Source organism: Manis javanica, chromosome 12 (genome assembly GCF_040802235.1).
Source record: "Manis javanica isolate MJ-LG chromosome 12, MJ_LKY, whole genome shotgun sequence".
Taxonomy (NCBI): domain Eukaryota; kingdom Metazoa; phylum Chordata; class Mammalia; order Pholidota; family Manidae; genus Manis; species Manis javanica.
Genome location: NC_133167.1, coordinates 51,234,497 through 51,256,383, shown reverse-complemented (window position 1 = coordinate 51,256,383; position 21,887 = coordinate 51,234,497). Strand labels below are relative to the sequence as shown.

The following is a 21,887-nucleotide window of genomic DNA, read 5'->3' as shown; positions in this document are numbered from 1 at the left end:
TTCTACTTTGTTTCTATGAACTCAGCTTTTTTACATTCTATATATGTGAGATCATACACTATTTATTTTTCTCTGACTTCTTTCACTTAACACCATGAACATCATTCCCCCAAAGCCCATCCATATTTTTGCAAATGGCAGGATTTCTTTCTTTTCTATGGCTGAATAACATCCATTGTAGACATGTACCACATCTTCTTTATCCATTCATCCATTGAGGCACACTTAGACCGTTTCTGTAAGTTGGCTATTGTGAATAGTGCTGCAGTGAATGTGGGAATGAACATATCTCTTTGAGACCCTATTCTCATTATCTTTGGACGTACATGCAAAAGTGGGATTGCTGGATCATATGGTAGTTCTATTTTTAATTTTTTTGAGGAACCTCCATAACTTTTCTGTAGTGGCCGCATCAATTTATATTCCCACCAGCAGTGCACAAGGAATCCCTTTTCTCCAAATCCTTGCCATCACTTATCTTTTGTCTTTCTGATGATAGCTATTCTAAAAGGTGTGAGTTGATATCTATTGTACTTCTGATTCTGTACCTATTGGTCATTTGTGTGTCTCTGGAAAAATGTCTATTCAGTTCTGCATATTTTTTTATGGATTGGATTTGTTTTTTTTTGTTATTGAGTTGTATGAGTCCCTTCTAATTTTTGGATATTAACCCCTGTCAGATATATGGTTTGCACATACAGCTGACCCTTGAACAACATGGGTTTGAACTGTGTGAACTTACTTATATATGGGTTTAAAAATAAATATATTGAGACATTTTTTAGATATTTGTGACAATTTGGAAAAATACTTCTCTCTAGCTTAATTTATTATAAGAATACAGTATATAATGCATATGACATACAAAACATGTTTTCAGTTAAGGCTTCCAGGCACCAGTGGGCTATTAGTAGTTAAGTATTTGAGGAGTCAAAAGTTATATGTGGATTTTTGTTGTGCTGGGAGTTGGCTCCCCTAACCCATCTCCATGTTGTTCAAGAGTCAACTATTTTCTCTCATTCCAGAGGTTGACTTTTTATCTTGTTGATGGTTTTAGGCATGGCTTTGTTAAGTATGGACATTTTAACAATATTAATTCTTTTGATCCACGAACATGGATATCTTTGCATTTCTTTGTGTCTTCAGTTTCTTTCATCAAAGTCTTGTTTTCAGTATACAAATTTTTCACCACCTTGGTTAAATATATTCTTAATGATTGTTTTTGATGGTACTGAAAGTGGAATTGTTTTCTTTTTCAGATACTCTGTTGTTAGTGTGTAGAAACACAACTGATTTCTGTATGTTGATTTTGTATTCTGCAATACTATTGAATCTGTTTATTAGCTCAGCTTTTTTGTGGAGTCTAGGATTTTCTATATTTAATATGTCATATTCAAACAGATCATTTTAATTCTTTCCAATTTGGATGTCTTTTATTTCTTTTTCTTGTTTTAATTGCTCTGGCTAGGACTTCCAGTACCATGTTGAATAGGAGTGGTGAGTGGGCATCCTTGCCTTATTTTTGATCTTAGAGGAAAGCTTTCAGTCTTTCATTATTGAGTATGATGTTAGGTGTAGGCTTCTTGTATATGGCCTTTATTACTTACATGATGAGTTATGTTTCATCTGTACCCAATTTGTTGAACTTTTTTTTTTTTTACCACATGGCTAGCATGGGCACTAACCAAAACCATCCAGTCTTTTTTTTTTTTCGATTAAATATTTTTACTTTAATGAAATCTACAAAAGAGGGTATATAGATCACATACATTCAGTTTAAAGAATAATAATGCAATACTCAAGTACTACCACACAGGTAAGAAATAGAGCATTAGCTGTACCTTTGAACCCCTTGTGGAACTTGAGGGGGCAGTTTTCAGTTACCTGTGGCTGCTTAAGCCACAACCAAATGTCTGAACCCACCATACATTTCCATTTAAATATGTCAATTTATCACCTATCTTGGCAGTCACCAGATAAGAACTGGTTTTAATGATTTGAAGGATTCCTTGCTTCCCAAAGCCTTCTCATTAGCCTCTCCCCCTACCCCAGCCACCATTAAGGATTTTCCCCAACTTTTGTTTGCAATACATAGGTTGATGATACATATAGTGAGGCCTATTCCTGTGAATAACATCCATTCAGCTACCTGATTCTTCCCAAATTCTATGGATTTTAGAGCCAGGAATCCTTACAGACTTAAGGAACCAGAAAATGCTTCCCTCTACAGCAGAGACAAGATACACTATATATTTTCAGCACTTTAAGGGAGGGGGGACAGAAGGATAGGTTGCAAGTATGATTTTCCTCTTTTGAATATGCAGACATTAAGGCTCACAACAAAGATCTTTCTTCTTTGTCTGGACTTTTTATACAGTGGAATGATCTTGTGTATTCTGTGTGGGCCACGTTGGAAACTACAAGCTGGGTGGTTGGGTTGCACAGGTACATTAGAACACGTTCAGATACACACTGCTGAGAAGCCATTCTGAGCAGTTCCAAGTGTGCATCTGCCACCGAAGGTCAAGAAGTGTCCTATTGCTCATCACTCAAAAGCAGGCTGTGATGATATCATCGCCCACACACACACATCACAGTACATGGTACCTACCAATCCATCACTTTCTGGGTGTCACCAAAGGCTGTTTCTAGGATTTTTAGGTTCCCTCCACTCCATTCCTGTACCATTGCCCACTGGGCTGAATGAACATGGACTGACCTTTAGCTCTCCTACTTTTTTTTTTTTTTTGAGAGGCCATCTCTCATATTTATGGATCAAATGGTTGTTAATAACAATAAAATTCTGTATAGGGGACTCAATGCACAATCATTAATCAACCCCAAGCCTAATTCTCAACAGTCTCCAATCTTCTGAAGCATAACAAACAAGTTCTTACATGGTGAACAAATTCTTACATAGTGAATAAGTTCTTACATGGTGAACAGTGCAAGGGCAGTCATCACAGAAACCTTTGGTTTTGATCATGCATTATGAACTATAAACAATCAGGTCAAATATGAATATTTGTTTGATTTTTATACTTGATTTATATGTGAATTCCACATTTCTCCCTTATTATTATTTTTAATAAAATGCTGAAGTGGTAGGTAGATGCAAGATAAAGGTAGAAAACAACATAGCTTAGTGCTGTAAGAGGGCAAATGTAGATGATCAGGTGTGTGCCTATAGACTAAGTATTAATCCAAGCTAGACAAGAGCAACAAATCATCCATGGATGCAGAAGATTTCTCTCAAAACAGGGGGTGTGAGGTTCTAAGCTTCACCTTTGTTGATCCCCAATTTCTCACCTGATGGCCCCCCTGCGACTGTGCCTGTATTAGGTTGTTCCTCCCTTGAGGAATCTTACCATCTCTGGCTAACCAGTCATCTTCCGGGGCCATACAGGGAAATGTAAAGTTCGTAAGTGAGAGAGAAGCAATATTCTTTGAAAAGGTTAGCTTTTTACTTCTTTGCAGATTTAAGCCCTGTGGCTTCTATGCCCAGCATTTGTCTTGAGGTATCTTTACCACTTGGAAGAATTATGATACTCGGTAATTTATGATATGAGGCACGAATTCTACTTAAGGGTTGTAATTAGGAAGGAAAAAGAAAAGCTACAGAAGTAGCAGACAGAAGAAAACATGGGAAGATTATTTCTTTGACATATCTTCTTGTAGAGTAACATAAGCATGTGTAGGTTTTAAATTACTAATTAAATTGCATACACCCATTAACATAATAGGAATACAGCTACATAACCAAAGCATACCTACAATTACCAGCCATCTCCAGTGAAACCAAAAAAAACCAGTTAGGCACCTAAGCATTTGTGAAAACTTATCAATGATATGATGGATATTGTCTAACTGAATTTGAATAGTTTGAGAAATACCAGACAAATTAAAAAAACATTCCTGGGAACTGTTCACATCCCATATGTTCTTTTAACAGTAGATAGTCTATAGTTGCAAGATTTTGGAGCGCTGCAACTTGCACTTCTCCTAATTCTTGGTTGAGTTCCAACAGTATAGATCCAGTCAAATTTGTTGTTTTACTGTATGCACAGGCCAGCTTAGATATCTCCTTCTTCATTCCAATGGCAAGTCCAGGAACCAATGGGATGAATGCAGCTACAACTGCGGCAGTGCCAGGATCTTTGTTGAAGTTTTTTGATGATCATCTTCTGGAATGACTCTTCCAGAGAATGTTGATGTTGGAAGTTCTTCTTCATATCATATCTTAATTCGTTTTCTGGGTAGCCAAATTAGGCTTTGATCCTCTGTGTAAACTACAAACAAACCCTTTGTCCATACTTTGATATGCCCTTTATACCATTGTGAAGAACTTATTGGAGATCACCACACAGGAACTGCTTTTTCTTTTCTTTTTTTTTTTTAAGGAGAAAGGAATATTATCAGAAAAAAGTATTTCCATAGCTGATCATCTGACACCCTTTAATTGATCAAAATTAAGGATATTTAAGGCATGCATTAATCGTTGATTTACAGTTAGTTTTATCCTATCAGGGAGTAATCCCCCTTTGCTTTATTTATTTTTTATCATTAATCTACAATTACATGGAGAATATTATGTTTACTAGGCTGTCCCCCATACCAGGTCCCCCCCACAAACCCTTTACAGTCACTGTCCATCAGCATAGCAAAATGTTGTAGAATCACTATTTGTCTTCTCTGTGTTGTACAGCTCTCCCCTTTCTCCCTTCCCCCCATTATGCATGCTAATCATAATACCCCCTTTCTTCTTCCACCCCCTTATCTTTCTCTCCCCACCCATCCTCCCCAGTCCCTTTCCCTTTGGTACCTGTTAGTCCATTGTTGGGTTTTGTGATTCTGCTGCTGTTTTGTTCCTTCAGTTTTTCCTTTGTTCTTATACTCCACAGATGAGTGAAATCATTTGGTATTTCTCTTTCTCCGCTTGGCTTATTTCACTGAGCATAATACTCACTACCTCCATCCATGTTTTTGCAAATGGTAGGATTTGTTTTCTTCTTATGGCTGAGTAATATTCCATTGTGTATATGTACCACCTCTTCTTTATCCATTCATCTACTGATGGACACTTAGGTTGCTTCCAATTCTTGGCTATTGTAAATAGTGCTGCGATAAACATAGGGGTGCATCTGTCTTTTCCAAACTTGAGTGCTGTGTTCTTACGGTAAATTTCTAGGAGTGGAATTCCTGGGTCAAATGGTAAGTCTATTTTGAGCATTTTGAGGAACCTCCATACTGCTTTCCACAATGGTTGAACTAATTTACATTCCCACCAGCAGTGTGGGAGGGTTCCCCTTTCTCCACAGCCTTGCCAACATTTGTTGTTGTTTATCTTTTGGATGGTGGCCATCCTTACTGGTGTGAGGTGATACCTCATTGTGGTTTTAATTTGCATTTCTCTGATAATTAGCGATGTGGAGCATCTTTTCATGTGTCTTTTGGCCATCTGTATTTCTTTGTTGGAGAACTGTCTGTTCAGTTCCTCTGCCCATTTTTTAATTGGATTATTTGTTTTTTGTTTGTTGAGGTCGGTGAGCTCTTTATATATTTTGGATGTCAAGCCTTTATTGGATCTGTCATTTACAAATATATTCTCCCATACTGAGGGTACCTTTTTGTTCTATTGATGGTGTCTTTTGCTGTACAGAAGCTTTTCAACTTAATATAGTCCCACTTGTTCATTTTTGCTGTTGTTTTCCTTGCCCGGGGAGATATGTTCAAGAAGAGGTCACTCATGTTTATGTCTAAGAGGTTTTTGCCTATGTTTTTTTCTAAGAGTTTTATGATTTCATGACTTACATTCAGGTCTTTGATCCATTTTGAATTTACTTTTGTGTATGGGGTTAGGCAATGGTCCAGTTTCATTTTCCTACATTTAGCTGTCCAGTTTTGCCAGCACCATCTGTTGAAGAGACTGTCATTTTGCCATTGTATGTTCATGGCTCCTTTATCAAATATTAATTGACCATATATGTCTGGGTTAATGTCGAGTTTCTAATCTGTTCCACTGGTCTGTGGCTCTGTTCTTGTGCCAGTACCAAATTGTCTTGATTGCTATGGCTTTGTAGTAGAACTTGAAGTTGGGGAGTGAGATCCCCCCCACTTTATTCTTCTTCCTCAGGATTGCTTTGGCTATTCGGGGTCTTTGGTGCTTTCCATATGAATTTTTGAACTATTTGTTTCAGTTTGTTGAAGAATGTTGCTGGTAATTTGAGAGGGATTGCATCAAATCTGTATATTGCTTTGGGCAGGATGGTCATTTTGACGATATTAATTCTTCCTAGCTATGAGCATGGGATGAGTTTCCATTTATTAGTGTCCCCTTTAATTTCTCTTAAGAGTGACTTGCAGTTTTCAGGGTATAGGTCTTTCACTTCTTTGGTTATGTTTATTCCTAGGTATTTTATTCTTTTTGATGCAATTGTGAATGGAATTGTTTTCCTGATTTCTCTTTCTATTGGTTCGTTGTTAGTCTTTAGGAAAGCCACAGATTTCTGTGTGTTAATTTTGTATCCTGCAACTTTGCTATATTCCGATATCAGTTCTGGTAGTTTTGGAGTGGAGTCTTTGGGGTTTTTTATGTACAATATCATGTCATCTGCAAATAGTGACAGTTTAAATTCTTCTTTACCAATCTGGATTCCTTGTATTTCTTTGTTTTGTCTGATTGCCTTGACTAGGACCTCCAGTACTATGTTAAATAACAGTGGGGAGAGTGGGCATCCCTGTCTTGTTCCCGATATCCGAGGAAAAGCTTTCAGCTTCTCACTGTTCAGTATAATCTTGGCTGTGGGTTTATCGTATATGGCCTTTATTATGTTGAGGTACTTGCCCTCTATACCCATTTTGCTGAGAGTTTTTATCATGAATGGATGTTGAATTTTGTCAAATGCTTTTTCAGCATCTATGGAGATTATCATGTGGTTTTTGTCTTTCTTTTTGTTGATGTGGTGGATGATGTTGATGGATTTTCGAATGTTGTACCATCCTTGCTTCCCTGGGATGAACCCCACTTGGTCATGGTGTATGATCCTTTTGATATACTGTTGAATTCTGTTTGCTAATATTTTATTGAGTATTTTTGCATCTACATTCATCAGGGATATTGGTCTGTAATTTTCTTTTTTGGTGGGGTCTTTGCCTGGTTTTGGTATTAGGGTGATGTTGGCTTCATAGAATGCGTTTGGGAGTATTCCCTCTTCTTCTATTTTGTGGAACACTTTAAGGAGAATGGGTATTATGTCTTCTCTGTGTGTCTGATAAAATTCCAAGGTAAATCCGTTCGGTTTTGTTCTTGGGTAGTTTTTTGATTACCGTTTCAATTTCTTTTCTTGTAATTGGTTTGTTTAACTTTTGTGTTTCTTCCTTGGTCAGTCTTGGGAGGTTGTATTTTTCTAGGAAGTTGTCCATTTCTTCTAGGTTTTCCAGCTTGTTGGCATATAGGTTTTCATAGTAGTCTTTAATAATTCTTTGTATTTCTGTGGAGTCTGTCATGATTTTTCCATTCTCATTTCTGATTATGTTGATTTGTTTTGATTCTCTTTTTCTCTTAATAAGTTGGGCTAGAGGCTTATCTATTTTGTTTATTTTCTCGAAGAACCAGCTCTTGGTTTCATTGATTTTTGCTATTGTTTTATTCTTCTCAATTTTGTTTATTTCTTCTCTGATCTTTATTATGTCCCTCCTTCTGCTGACTTTAGGCCTCATTTGTTCTTCTTTTTCCAGTTTTGATAATTGTGATGTTAGACTATTCATTTGGGATTGTTCTTCCTTCTTCAAGTGTGCCTGGATCACTGTATACTTTCCTCTTAAGACTGCTTTCACTGCGTTCCACAGAGGTTGGGGCTTTGTGTTGCTGTTGTCATTTGTTTCTATATATTCCTTGATCTCTATTTTGATTTGTTCATTGATCCATTGATTATTTAGAAACATGTTGTAAAGCCTCCATGTGTTTGTGAGCCTCATTGTTTTCTTTGTAGAATTTTTTTCTAGTTTTATACCTTTGTGGTCTGAAATGTTCGTTGGTAGAATTTCAATATTTTGGAATTTACTGAGGCTCTTTTTGTGGGCTAGTATGGGTTCTATTCTGGAGAATGTTCCATGTGCACTTGAGAAGAATGTATATCCTGTTGCTTTTGGATGTAGAGTTCTGTAGATGTCTATTAGGTCCATCTGTTCTAGTGTGTTATTCAGTGCCTCCGTGTCCTTACTTATTTTTGGCCCAGTGGTTCTATCCTTTGGGGTGAGTGGTATGTTGAGGTCTCCTAAAATGAATGCATTGCATTCTATTTCCCCCTTTAGTTCTGTTAGTATTTGTTTCACATATCCTGGTGCTCCTGTGTTGTGTGCATTTTTATTTAGAATGGTCATATCCTCTTGTTGGACTGAGCCCTTTATCATTATGTAGTGTCCTTCTTTATCTTTTGTTACTTTCTTTGTTTTGAAGTCTATTTTGTCTGATATTAGTACTGCAACCCCTGCTTTCATCTTGCTGTTGTTTGCCTGAAATATGTTTTTCCATCCCTTGACTTTTAGTCTGTGCATATCTTTGGGTTTGAGGTGAGTTTCTTGTAAGCAGCATATAGATGGGTCTTCATTTTTTATCCATTCTATTACTCTGTGTCTTTTGATTGGTGCATTAAGTCCATTTACAGTAGGGTGACTATTGAAAGATATGTACTTATTGCTATTGCAGGCTTTAAATTCGTGGTTACCAAAGGTTCAAGGTTAGCCTCTTTAGTATCTTACTGTCTAACTTAGCTCATTTATTGAGCTGTTATATACACTGTCTGGTGATTCTTTTCTTCTCTCCCTTCTTATTCCTCCTCCTACATTCTTCATATGTTGGGTGTTTTGTTCTGTGCTCTTTTTAGGAGTGCTCCCATCTAGAGCAGTCCCTGTAAGATGCCCTGTAGAGGTGGTTTGTGAGAGGCAAATTCCCTCAACTTTTGCTTGTCTGGGAATTGTTTAATCCCTCCTTCATATTTAAATGATAATCGTGCTGGATACAGTATCCTTGGTTCAAGGCCCTTCTGTTTCATTGCATTAAATATATCATGCCATTGTCTTCTGGCCTGTAAGGTTTCTCTGGAGAAGTCTCATGATATCTTCATGGGTTTTCTTTCATAGGTGACCTTTTTCTCTCTAGCTGCCTTTAGAACTCTTTCCTTGTCCTTGATTTTTGCCATTTTAATTATTATGTGTCTTGGTGTTGTCCTTCTTGGGTCCTTTCTGTTGGGAGTTCTGTGTATTTCCGTGGTCTGTTCGATTATTTCCTCCCCCAGTTTGGGGAACTTCTCAGCAATTATTTCTTCAGAGACACTTTCTATGCCTTTTTCTCTCTCTTCTTCTCGTACCCCTATAATACAGATATTGTTCCTTTTCGATTGGTCACACAGTTCTCTTAATATTGTTTCATTCCTGGAGATCCTTTTATCTCTTTCTATGTCAGCTTGTATGCGTCCTTGTTCTCTGATTTCTATTCCATCAATGGCCTCTTGCATCTTATCCATTCTGCTTATAAATCCTTCCAGAGTTTGTTTCACTTCTGTAATCTCCTTCCTGGCATCTGTGATCTCCCTCCGGACTTCATCCCTTAGCTCTTGCATATTTCTCTGCATCTCCTTCAGCATGTTTATGATTTTTACTTTGAAGTTTTTTTCAGGAAGACTGGTTAGGTCTGTCTCCTTCTCAGGCGTTGTCTCTGTGATCTTGGTTTGCCTGTAATTTTGCCTTTTCATGGTGATAGAGATAGTTTGCAGAGCTGAGATCAGTGACGGCTGGAAGAACTTCCCTTCTTGTTGGTTTGTGGCCTTCCTCTCCTGGGAGAACAGTGAGTTCTAGTGTCTTGTGCTGGGCAGCTGTGCAGAGGAGGCAGGGCTTCCGATTCTTGCCCAGCTGCTATGAAGTTTATCTCCGCTGTTGCTGTGGGCGTGGCCTGGCTCGTGAGGCTGCTCCAAAATGGTGGAGCCGTGTTGGAGGGGGAGTGGCTGGAGGCTATTTATCTCCGTGAGGGGCCTTCGTGCTCCCTGCTGCCCAGGGGGTTAGTGTGCCCAGATATCCCTAGATTCCCTGCCTCTGGAGTAAGTGTCCTGGGACACTTCCGTCCGGTTTTGGGGTCCCTGTCCCTTTAAGATTTCCAAAAAGCACTCACCAAAAAAAAAAAAAATTAAATAAATAATTTAAAAAAAAGCCACTCGCTTTTCTTTGTCCTAGGGCGTCGGCCTCCGGGACCCGCTCCCCGGTTCTGCTGCCCTGTTTCCCTAGTATCCAGGACCCGACGCATGCGCTGTGTCTGCACTTTGGTCCAGATGGCCGGGGCTCGGTGTTTAGGAGCCCTGGGCTCCATCTCCCTCCCTGTTCCAATTCCTCTCCTCCTGCTGGGATCTGGTGGGAGGGGTGCTCGGCACCCACCGGGCCGGTGCTTGTATTTTACCCCCTTCGCGAGGCGCTGGGTTCTCGCAGGTGTGAATGTGGTCTGGATGTTGTTCTGTGTCCTCTGGTCTCTATTCTAGGAAGAGTTGTCTTTGTTATATTTTCATAAATATATGTGGTTTTGGGAGGAGATTTCCACTGCTCTACTCACGCCGCCATCTTGGCTCCACCATCTTGTTGAATATTTTTATCATGAAAGGATGTATTTTGCCAAATGTTTTTTTCTGTGTCTATTGAGATGATAATGATCTTTTAAAAATCTTTCAGTCTGTTGCAGTGTGTCGCATTTGATTTGAATATGTTGAATCATCCTTACTGCCTTAAGGATAAATCCTGTTTGTATGATTCTTTGAATGTACTATGACTTTGGTCTGCTAATATTTTGTTAAGATATTGGTCTATAGTTCCTTTACTTGTAGTGTCCCTATCTGGCTTTTGTATCAGGTAATGCTGGCATGGTAAAATTGAAACTTAACATTTTTTTAAAATTAAGGATCATTGATAAACACTCTAATAAAGGTTTCTAATGAAAAATATTGTGGTTACTAAAGTCACCCATATTATCAAGTCCACCCCCATTCCCCATTGCAGTCACTGTCCATCAGCATAGTGAGATGCCACAGAGTCACTGCTTGTCTTTCTGCTATACTGCCTTCACCATGACCCCCCACACACAACATGTGTGCTGATAATAATCCCCTTCAATGCCCTTTCCCCTCCCTCCCCTCCCATCCTTCCTCACCCTTCCTCTTTGGTCACCACTAGTCCCTTCTTGGAGTCTGTGAGTCTGCTGCTGTTCTGTTCTTTGAGTTTTGCTTCATCTTTATACTCCACATATGAGGGAAATCATTTAGTACATGTCTTTTTCTGCCTGGCTGATTTCACTGAGCATAATACCCTCTTGCTCCATTCATGTTTTTGTAAATGGTAGTATTTGTTTCTCCACATCCTCTCCAGCATTTGTTGTTCCTTGCGTTTTCAATGTTGGCCAGCCTATCTGATGTCAGGTGATACCTCATTGTGGTTTTAATTTGCGTTTCCCTAATTATTAGCGATGTGGAGCACCTTTTCATACGCCTGTTGGTCATCTGAATTTCTTTTTGGAGAAGTGTCTGTTCATATTGTCTACCCATTTTTTTAATTAGGTTATTTGCTTTTTGGGTGTTGAGGTTCTTTATATATGTTCTTTATATATTTTGTATGTCAACCCCTTGTCTGTTATGTCCTTTACAAATATATTCTCCCATACTGTAGGATGCCTTTTTGTTCTACTGATGGTGTCCTTTGCTGTACAGAAGCTTTTTAGTTCAATGTAGTCCCATTTGTTCATTTTTGCTTTTGTTTGCCTTGTTGGAAGAGATGTGTTCAGGAAAAAGTTGCTCATGTACATATTCAAGAGAGTTTTGTGTATGTTTTCTTCTAAGAGTTTTATGGTTTTATGACTTACATTCAGGTCTTTGATCTCTTTCAAGTTTACTTTTGTGTATGGGGTTAGACGATAATCCATTTTCTTTCTCTTACATGAAGCTGTCCAGTTTTGCCAATCCCATCTGTTGAAGAGGCTGTCATTTTCCCTTTGTATATCCATGGTTCCTTTATCATCTGTTAATTGACCATATCTGCTTGAGTTTATATCTGGGCTTTCTCTTCTGTTTCATTGATCTGCGGGTCTGTTCTTGTGCCAGTACCAAATTGTCTTGATGACTGTGGCTTTGTAGTAGGGCTTGAAGTTGGGGAGCATAATCCTCCCAGCTTTATTTTTCCTTCTCAGGATTGCTTTGGCTATTCAGGGTCTTTTGTGGTTCCATATGAATTTACTCTAGTTTGTTGAAGAATCCCTTTGGTATTTTGATAGGGATTGCATTGAATCTGTAGCTTGCTTTAGGCAGGATGGCCATTTTGACAATATCAATTCTTCCTATCCATGAGCATGGGATGTATTTCCATTTATTGGTGTCTTCTTTGATTTCTCTCATGAGTGTCTTGTAGTTTTCAGGGTATAGGTCTTTCACTTCCTTCATTAGTTTTATTCATAGGTATTCTTTTTGAAGCAACTGTGAATGGAATTGTTTTCCTGATTTCTCTTTCTCCTAGTTCATTGCTAGTATATTGGAATGCAACAGATTTCTATGTATTGATTTTGCATCCTGCAACTTTGCTGAATTCAGTTACTAGTTCTAGTAGTGTTTGGGTAGATTCTTTAGGGTTTTATTTACAATATCATGTCATCTGCAAATAGTGACAGTTTAGCTTCTTCCTTGCCAATCTGGATGCCTTTTATTTCTTTGTGTTGTGTGATTGCTGTGACTGGGGCCTCCAGAACTATGTTGAATAAAAGCGGAGAGAGTGGGCATCCTTGTCTTATTTCCGATCTTAGCAGAAAAGCTTTCAGCTTCTCGCTGTTCAGTATGATGTTGGCTGTGGGTTTGTCATATATGGGCTTTATTATGTTGAGGTACTTGCCGTCTATACCCATTTTGTTGAGAATTTTTATCATGAATGGATGTTGAATTTTGTCAAATGCCTTTTCAGCATCTATGGAGATGATCATGTGGTTTTTGTCCTTTTTGTTGATGTGATGGATGATGTTGATGGATTTTGAAAATATGGTACCATCCTTGTATCCCTGGAATAAATCCTACTTGATCATGTTGGATGATCTTTTTGATGTATTTTTGAATTCGTTTCGCTAATATTTTGTTGAGTATTTTTGCATCTATGCTCATCAGGGTTATTGGTCTGTAATTTTCTTTTCTTGTGGTGTCTTTGCCTGTTTTTGTTATTAGAGTGATGGTGGCTTCATAGAATGAGTTTGGAAGTATTCCCTCCTCTTCTACTTTTTGGAAAACTTTAAGGAGGATGGATATTGTCTTCACTAAATGTTTGATAAAATTGAACGGTGAAGCCATCTGGTCCAGGGATTTTGTTCTTAGGTAGTTTTTTGATTACCAATTCAATTTCCTTGCTGGTAATTGGTCTGTGCAGATTTTGGGCCTCATTTGTTCTTCTTTTTCTCGTTTTGTTAATTGTCAGTTTGGATTGTTCATATGGGATTGTTCTTTTTTCTGAGGTAAGCCTGTATTGCAGTATACTTCCCTCTTAGCACTGCCTTCACTGTGTCCCACAGATTTTGTGGTATTGAGTTATGGTTTTCATTTGTCTTCATATGTTGCTTGATCTCTGTTTTTATTTGACTATTGAACCATTGATTATTTAGGAGGATGTTGTTAAGCCTCCATGTGTTTGTGGGCTTTTTTGTTTTCTTGCATAATTTATTTCTAGCTTCATACTTTTGTGATCTGAGAAGTTGTTGGTAGAATTCAGTCTTTTTGAATTTACTGAGGCTCTTTTTGTGGCCTAGTATGTGGTCTATCTGGAAAATGTTCCATGTACAGTTGAGAAGAATGTGTATTCTGCTGCTTTTGGGTGTAGAGTTCTGTAGGTGTGTGTGTTAGATCCATGTGTTCTAGTCTGTTGTTCAGTGCCTCTGTCTCCTTATTTATTTTCTGTCTGGTTGATCTGTGCTTTGGAGTGAGTGGTGTGTTGAAGTCTCCTAAAATGAATGCATTGCATTCTGTTTCCCCCTTTAATTCTGTTAGTATTTGTTTCACATATGTAGGTGCTCCTATGTTGGGTCCACAGATAGATATTTATAAAATCCTCTTGTTGGTCTGACCCCTTTATCATAATGTAATGTCCTTCTTTGTGTCTTGTTAGTTTGTTTTAAAGTGTATTTTGTCTGATATAATTACTGCAACTCCTGCTTTTTTATCCTTATTTGTTGCATGAAATATCTTTTTCCATCCCTTCAGTTTTAGTCTGTGTATGTCTTTGGGTTTGAAATGAGTCTCTTGTAGGCAGCATATAGACAGGTCATGGTTTTTTATATACTCAGTAACTCTTCAACATCTTTTGATTGGTGCATTCAGACCATTTACACTTAGGGTGATTATCGATACATAGGTACTTGTTGCCATTGCAGCGTCTAGATTCTTGTTTACCAAAGGTTCAAGGGTAGCTTCTTTACTATTTAACAGTCTAACTTAACTCACTTAGTATGGTGTTACAAACACAATCTAAAGGTTGTTTTTTTCCTTCCTCCTTTTTCTTCCTCATCCATTGTTTATGTATTAGGTATCACATTCTGTACTCTGTGTATCCATTGGCTGACTTTGGGGATAGTTGATTTAATTTTGCATTTGCTAGTAATTAATTGGTCCACTTCTGTTACTGTGGTTTTGTTTTCTCTGGTGACAGCTGTTTAGCCTTAGGAACACTTCCATCTATAGCTGTCTCTCCAAAATACACTCTAGAGACAGTTTGTGGGAGGTAAATTATCTCCATTTATCTGGAAATTGTTTAATCCCTCCTTCCAATTTAAATGATAATCTTGCCAGCTAGAGTATTCTTGGTTCAAGGCCCTTCTGTTTCATTGCATTATGAAACTAATATTTTTATTGAATTTCTTAAATGTGCTGCCTCAGTTAATTTTCAGCTATGTTGGATGGGCATTTCTGTACGTTTGCCTTGTGTATTTCTCATATGTAAAGTGGAGACGGTAGTTTTTATTTCATGGAATTGCCTTTAGGATTAAATATAAGTGTGCAAGAAATCTTAAGTTCATACTATGTACTAGCGTAAGTGCTCAGTGCATGCTAGCAGTCATTATTGCTGCTGTTTTATTTTTGTTGTAATGTTTGGGGTGGGGCTCAATAACTTGCTCTAGTCACTGTAACTGGAATAGAACTGCAATGTGAGCTAATTAGGAAGCCTTTTACTCTCTTCCTACTACATGATGCTCTCTACCAAGGGGAATGAAAGGCCCAGTGTTAGCAGTCTGCCTTCTAGTTCAGTGCAGTCCTGGACTCTTAATACAATTACATACTGCCTATCAAAAAGCAAAATGTTATGCTATCTTTTTCCCCCATACCTTTAATACATTTTCATTACTTTTTTTGTAGTTCAGTAGCAGTTGGAACATAAATATTTAATGAATAAAATAATAATCTCCTCAAACTAATTCTCGGGGCCAGTTTAGAATTTTTCTTTTTTATTTAGTTTGACCTTTTGAGTGTTAGATCAAATCTTGAGAGTAACTTGACTCTCCAGTTGTTTGTTATGGATTAATAGTGTGTCACTGTAACTGGTCATTGAATATAGCTTGTTTGTTAAGAGAACTTCTTGTGTGATTCTGAGAAAAATCATTCTTTTTTGATGAATAGGAAATTGAAACTCAGTTGGTTACTCTTTTTGCATCTTAGCTTTGGATTTGAGTAGTGCTTTTATTATTAATTTCCTAATAGGCTTGGTTCCTGTAAATTCTTACGTTTGTCAAGCATTTATAAGGCATATAGGAGGTACTTGACACAAGATAAGCATTTACCAAAATATTTGTTTTATGAGGATAAAATGTGGTCAGTTATAATAAAGGAAATTGTGGGTTGAATGAAGTTACAAATATTCCTTTATTGAATAACCTTTGAGAGTAATTTTATGCGCATTGTAAATATCCCACCAGGACAATATAATATATGGACTATATAAAACTTTTACCACAGTAGGGGTTTCCCCCCCTTTGTGCAGTGTATTTTTTATTTCTTAAGAACATACTTTGATAAATTCATTTGACTATAAACACTTTGGGATGATTTAAGATGATTTTCTTAAATTCAGAACAAATTTTTGGAGGAAGGAGGATTTTATTAAATTCAGAAAAAAAGGAGGAAGGAAAAAAACAAATTCTATTGGGAATTCAGAACAAAGGACAAGGAAACAGATATATAATTAAAATGCATTAGGCAGAGTCTCCAGAAAATCAGTAAACATGTGGATGTGGTGTGAATCATTTGCAGGGACATGTAGAACAATTATTCTTGACTTCTTAGTGTCAGAGTCCTTAATACATTCTTAGAAATTGAAGACTGAGGAGCTTTTGGAGTATTGCTATTTATATTTACTACATTAGAAATTAAAACAGAGAATATTTTAAAGTATGTATTGATTCACTTAAAAATAACCTATTTCATGTAAATATAAATAACCTTTTTCAAAGTAAAAAATAACTTTTCTGCAGGAGAAGATTTTCATGAAAAGAGTAACATTGTTTTATGTTTTACAAATCTCAAATGTGTGGCTTAAAATACAGCTGAACTCTCATAAACTGCTTCTCTATTCAATCTAAATTGATTTCACATCAAGTACTCTCTGGAAACGTCCATTGTACACTCATGAGAGAATGAGAGTGAAAAAGGTAAATGAAACCTTAAATTATTAAAATAATTTTGATTTGGCTGATCCCATGAGAGGGTGTTAAGGAGCCTAGGGTCTCTGACCACACTTGTAGAATTGGTGCTATAGTAAATACAAGTGTTTAACTAGGTTACTGCTTATGAAATCATGCTTTGAATTTAGATTGCTTAGATTGAAATTCCAACTTCCCTTCTGGATGTTATTTAACATGAATCACCCTGTTTCCCCATTTGTTAAATGGAGCTACTAATAGGACCTATCTACATGGTTATTAGAATGAAATAAAATTATATGGGTAAAGAATGCTGTAATAAGTAATCAGTAAAATGCATTATCACTTCAGAATTTAATCCTGTTTTGTTGCCTTTGCTTCCAATTTTCCATTGACTTCCCAACTCATTTGAGGTAAAAGCCAAAGTCTTTGCAGTGGGTGAAATGTTTTTCTTCATGATTTGACATCTTGTTACCTCTCTGCACTCTCAAATACTTGTTCTGATCTTAGATTCTTCTCCTTGCTGTGCAAATACTGGCCCTCTTGCTCTTCATCAAACACCAGTCATATTCCTTTTTGGTACATTTGTACCTGATTTTTTTCCACCTAATATTCACTTCTTAAAATATTGGGATGTTTGCCTCCTGTCTCCTTCAGGTTTTTTTTTAATGGTACCTTAGCAAAATCCTTTTTAAGTTTATCCTATTCACATATGTACATATATTTAGACTCCTTGTATCTTGTCTCTGTTATTTTTTTTTTTCTGTGCAATTTTCTGTTTTCCAACATAATAGGTGTTATTTCTTTTTTCTCCTCTAGGATTTAAGCTCCATTAGATAGGTGATTTTTTGTTGTTTAGGTTCTAACTTGTTTACTACTATGTCTTCCAATACCTGCAGTGATGATGAGTACATATTTAAGTACTGAAATAATACTTCTTGTTCAAAGGAATCATCTAAAGATGAAGGAAATATAGTTTCTACTTCTCAGAAATATGTGGTCTCAATAGGATAGTGCCTCTGAGATAAAATAAGTGTGTAAAGCATTTAGCTTGGCATGTTAGACATGTAGAAATATGCATTGATTGGTAGCTGTTACTGAACAATAAGAAAAGAAAGAACAGAATTGGACTTTTCAGATAAAAATGATCTGAATGCAAGAAAACTGCATTTACATCTTAGGAGCTAGGGTAGACACTGTTTAGGGACATATTGAAAAAATAAGGTCGAAACTATATTGTGGAGGCCAAGGCATTGGATTTTGCTCTGTGGGCAATGAGGAATTACTGAATAATTTTAAGGCAGAGGCACTGTGATGAAAGTGGTAGGTTTTGAAGATTAATTCAACATGTCTCTTTTGTTTTAAACTTTTTATTGAATTACAGTTGACACACAATATTATATTGGTTTCAAGTATGCAACACTTGGTTTCAAGTGGTTCAATAGTTGGTATTATTAAATTCTCACCCCAACTAGTGCAGTTATTATTTGTCAACATAGACAGACATTACAGAACCATTGGCTGTATTCTTCCATTCCGCTGACCAACTTGTATTATGACTGAGATTTTTGTGCTGCTTTATGCCCCTCATCCTCCCTACCCACCCATCTCAAAGCCCTTCCCTTGTGGTAATCACAGGTCACTTCGCCATTGTCTTTGAGTGTACTGCTGTTTTGTTCATTTTGTTTAGTTTTGTTTTTAGATTCCACAAATAAGTGAAGTCTTGGTATTTTCTTTCTCCTCCTGGCTTATTTCACTTAGCATAATAACCCTCTAGGTCTATCCATGTTGTCACAAATGGCAGTATTTCTTTCTTTTTTGTGGCTGAATATGTCTTTTTGAATCAGATTTTGTGTTCTTTGGGCAAATTCCTAGAAGTACAGTGGGTTGTACGGTATTTCTATTTTAAGTTTTTTGAGGAGCCTCCATACTGCTTTCCATAGTGGCTGCACCAATTTCCATTCCCACCAACAGTGTATGTAGGAGGGTATCCTTTTCTCCACATCCTTGCCAACACTGTTGTTTCTTGTCTTTTGGATAGGAAAAGGCCATTCTGACTGGTGTGAGGTAATTTCTCATTGTGGTTTTGATTTGCATTTCCCTGATGATTAGCAATGTGGAGCATCTTTTCATGTACCGGTTGGCCATTTGTATTTCTTCTTTGGAGAAATGTCTGTTCAGGTCCTCTGCTCATTTTTTAATCAGCTTATTTGTTTTTTGGTGTTGAGTTGTATGAGTTCTTTAAATATTTTGGATGTTAACTGCTTATTGGATAAATCATTTACAAATATATTCTCCCATACTTTAGGTTGCCTTTTTGATCTGTTGATGGTGTCCTTTTCTGTACAGAAGCTTTTTCGTTTGTTGTAGTCTCATTTGTTCATTCTTGATTTTGTTTCCCTTGTCTGAGGAGATGTGTCCAAAAATAAATTGCTCATGCTTCTGTTTGGAAATTTTTGCTTAGGTTTTCTTCTAAGAGTTTTAAATCTTTATATTTAGATCTTTAATCCATTTTGAGTTTATTTTTGTGTATGGAGTTAAATGGTAATTCAGTTTGATTCTCTTGCATGTATCTGTCCAGTTTTCTCAAACCATTTATTGAAGACTGTCTTTTCCCCATTGTTTATTCATGGTTCCTTTATCTTGTATTAATTGACCATATATGCATGGGTTTATATCTGTCCTCTCTATTCTGTTATTGATTTATGGGTCTCGTCTTGTGCCAGTACCATACTGTTTTGATCTGTAGCTTTGTAACAAAGCTTTAAGTCAGGGAGTGTAATACCCCCCCTTTGTTCTTCTTTCTCAAGATTGCTTTGGCTATTTGGGGGTCTCTTGTAATTCTATAGGAATTTTAGGATTATTTGTTCTAGTTCATTGAAAAATGCCATTTGGTATTTTGGTAGGAAGTGCACTGAATTTGTAAATTGCTTTGAGCAGGATAGCCATTTCATAATATTCTTCCTATCCATGAACATGTGAGAGATTTCCATTTATTTGTGTCTTTAATTTTTCTCGAGTGTCTTACAGTTTTCAGAATGCAGGTATTTCACCTCCTTGGTTAGGTTTGTTCCTAGGTGTTTTATTTTTTTCATGCAGATGTAAATTGTTTTCCTGATTTTTTTTTTGTTATCATTCATCTACAGTTACATGAAGAACATTATGTTTACTAGGGTCCCCCCTTCATCAAGTCCCCCCTCACAAACCCCATTACAGTCACTGTCCATCAGCGTAGTATGTTGTTGTAGAATCATTCCTTGTCTTCTCTGTGTTGCACAGCTCTCCCCATGCCCACCCCCACATTATACATGCTAATCGTAATACTCCCTTTCTTTTCCCCCACCCTTATCCCTCCTTTCTCTCCCATTCTTCCCCTTTGGTAACTGTTAGTCCATTCTTGGGTTCTGTGAGTCTGCTGCTGTTTTGTTCCTTCAGTTTTTCCTTTGTTCTTATACTCCACATATGAGTGAAATCATTTGGTATTTGTCTTTCTCTGCCTGGCTTATTTCACTGAGCATAATACCTTCTAGCTCCATCCATGTTGTTGCAAATGGTAGGATTTGTTTTCTTCTTATGGCTGAATAATATTCCATTGTGTATATGTACCACATCTTCTTTATCCATTCATCTACTGATGGACACCTAGGTTGCTTCCATTTCTTGGCTATCGTAAATAGTGCTACGATAAGCATAGGTGCATCTTTCTTTTTCAAACTGGGCTGCTGCATTCTTCAGGTAAATTCCTAAAGTGGAATTTGTTTTCCTGATTTTTGTTTCTACTAGTTTATTAGTATATAGAAATACAACAGATTTCTGTATTAATTTTGAGCTCTGAAACTTTTCTGAATCCAGTTATTAGTTCTAATAGTTTTTTGGTAGTCTTTAAGGTTTTCTGTGTATAATATGCCATCTGAAAATAGTGAGTTTTCCTTCTCCCTTACCTACATAGATACCTTTTATCTCTAAATCGTGTCTGATAGCTATACCTAGGATTTGCAGTACTATGTGATTAAAAGTGTGGAGAGTGGGTACCCTTTTCTTGTTGTTGATCTTAAAAGAAAGGCTTTCAGCTTCTTGCTGTTAAGTATGTTGGCTGTGGGTTTGTCATATATGGCCTTTATTATGTTGAGGTACTTGCCCTCTATACCCATTTTATTGAGAGCTTTTACCATGAATGGATGTTGAATTTTGTCAAATGCTTTTTCAGCATCTATGGAGATGAGCATATGGTTTTTATCCTTTTTGTTAATGTGGTGTTTCATGTTGATTGATTTGTGAATATTGTACCATCCTGGATCCCTGGAATAAATTCCTCTTGGTCATGATGGGTGATTCTTTTGATGTATTCTGGAATTCAGTTTGCTAATATTTTTTTGAGGATTTTTGCATCTGTGTTCATCAGAGATACTGGTCTATAATTTTCTTTTTTTGTGGTGTCTTTGGTTTTGGTATTAGAATAATGCTGGCCTTAGAGAATAAGTTTGGAAATACTCCCTCCTCTTCTACTTTTTGGAATACTTAAAGAAGGATGGGTATTAGCCTTTGAAGTGTTTGGTAGAAGCCGTCTGGTCCTGGACTTTTGTTTGTTAGGAGTTTTTTATTACCAATTCGGTAATTTAATTGGTAATTGGTCTGTTCAGGTTTTCTCTTTATTTTGAGTCAGTCTTGGAAGTTTGTACTTTTCTAAGAATTTGTCCATTTTTTCTAGGTTGTCCAATTTATTGGCATATATTTTTCATAGAATTCTCTAATAATTCTTTGTATTTCTGTGGTGTCAGTTATAACTCTTTTGTTTCTGATTTTGTTTGTGTGCTCTCTCATTGAGTCACGCTAGGGGTTATTTTGTTTATCTTCTCAAAGAATTGGCACTTGGATTTGTTGATTTTTTTTTCTATTGTTTTATTTGTGCTCTGATCTTCATTATGTACCTCCTCTTACTAACTGTGGGTTTCATTTGTTCTTCTTTCTCTAGTTTCATCATCTGTGAGTTCAGACTGTTTATTTCTTGATGTAGGCCTGTATTGCTATGTACTTCTTCCCTCTTAGAACTGCTTTTGTGGCATCCCACATATTTTGAACTCTTGTATTTTTGTCTTCATTTGTCTCCATGAACTGCTTGATTTCTTCATCAATCTATTGATTATTTAGAAGCATGTTGCTTAGATTCCATGTATTTGTGGTGTTTTTTGTTTTCTTCATG

The 21,887-nt window shown here is 36.9% G+C and overlaps 1 protein-coding gene across 2 annotated transcripts in view; it reads left to right on the top strand.

Moving 5' to 3' along the window:
- The window catches only part of NUP35 (nucleoporin 35), a 72,889-nt gene that overhangs the window by 39,296 nt on the left and 11,706 nt on the right, over positions 1-21,887 (top strand). The window lies entirely within an intron of this gene.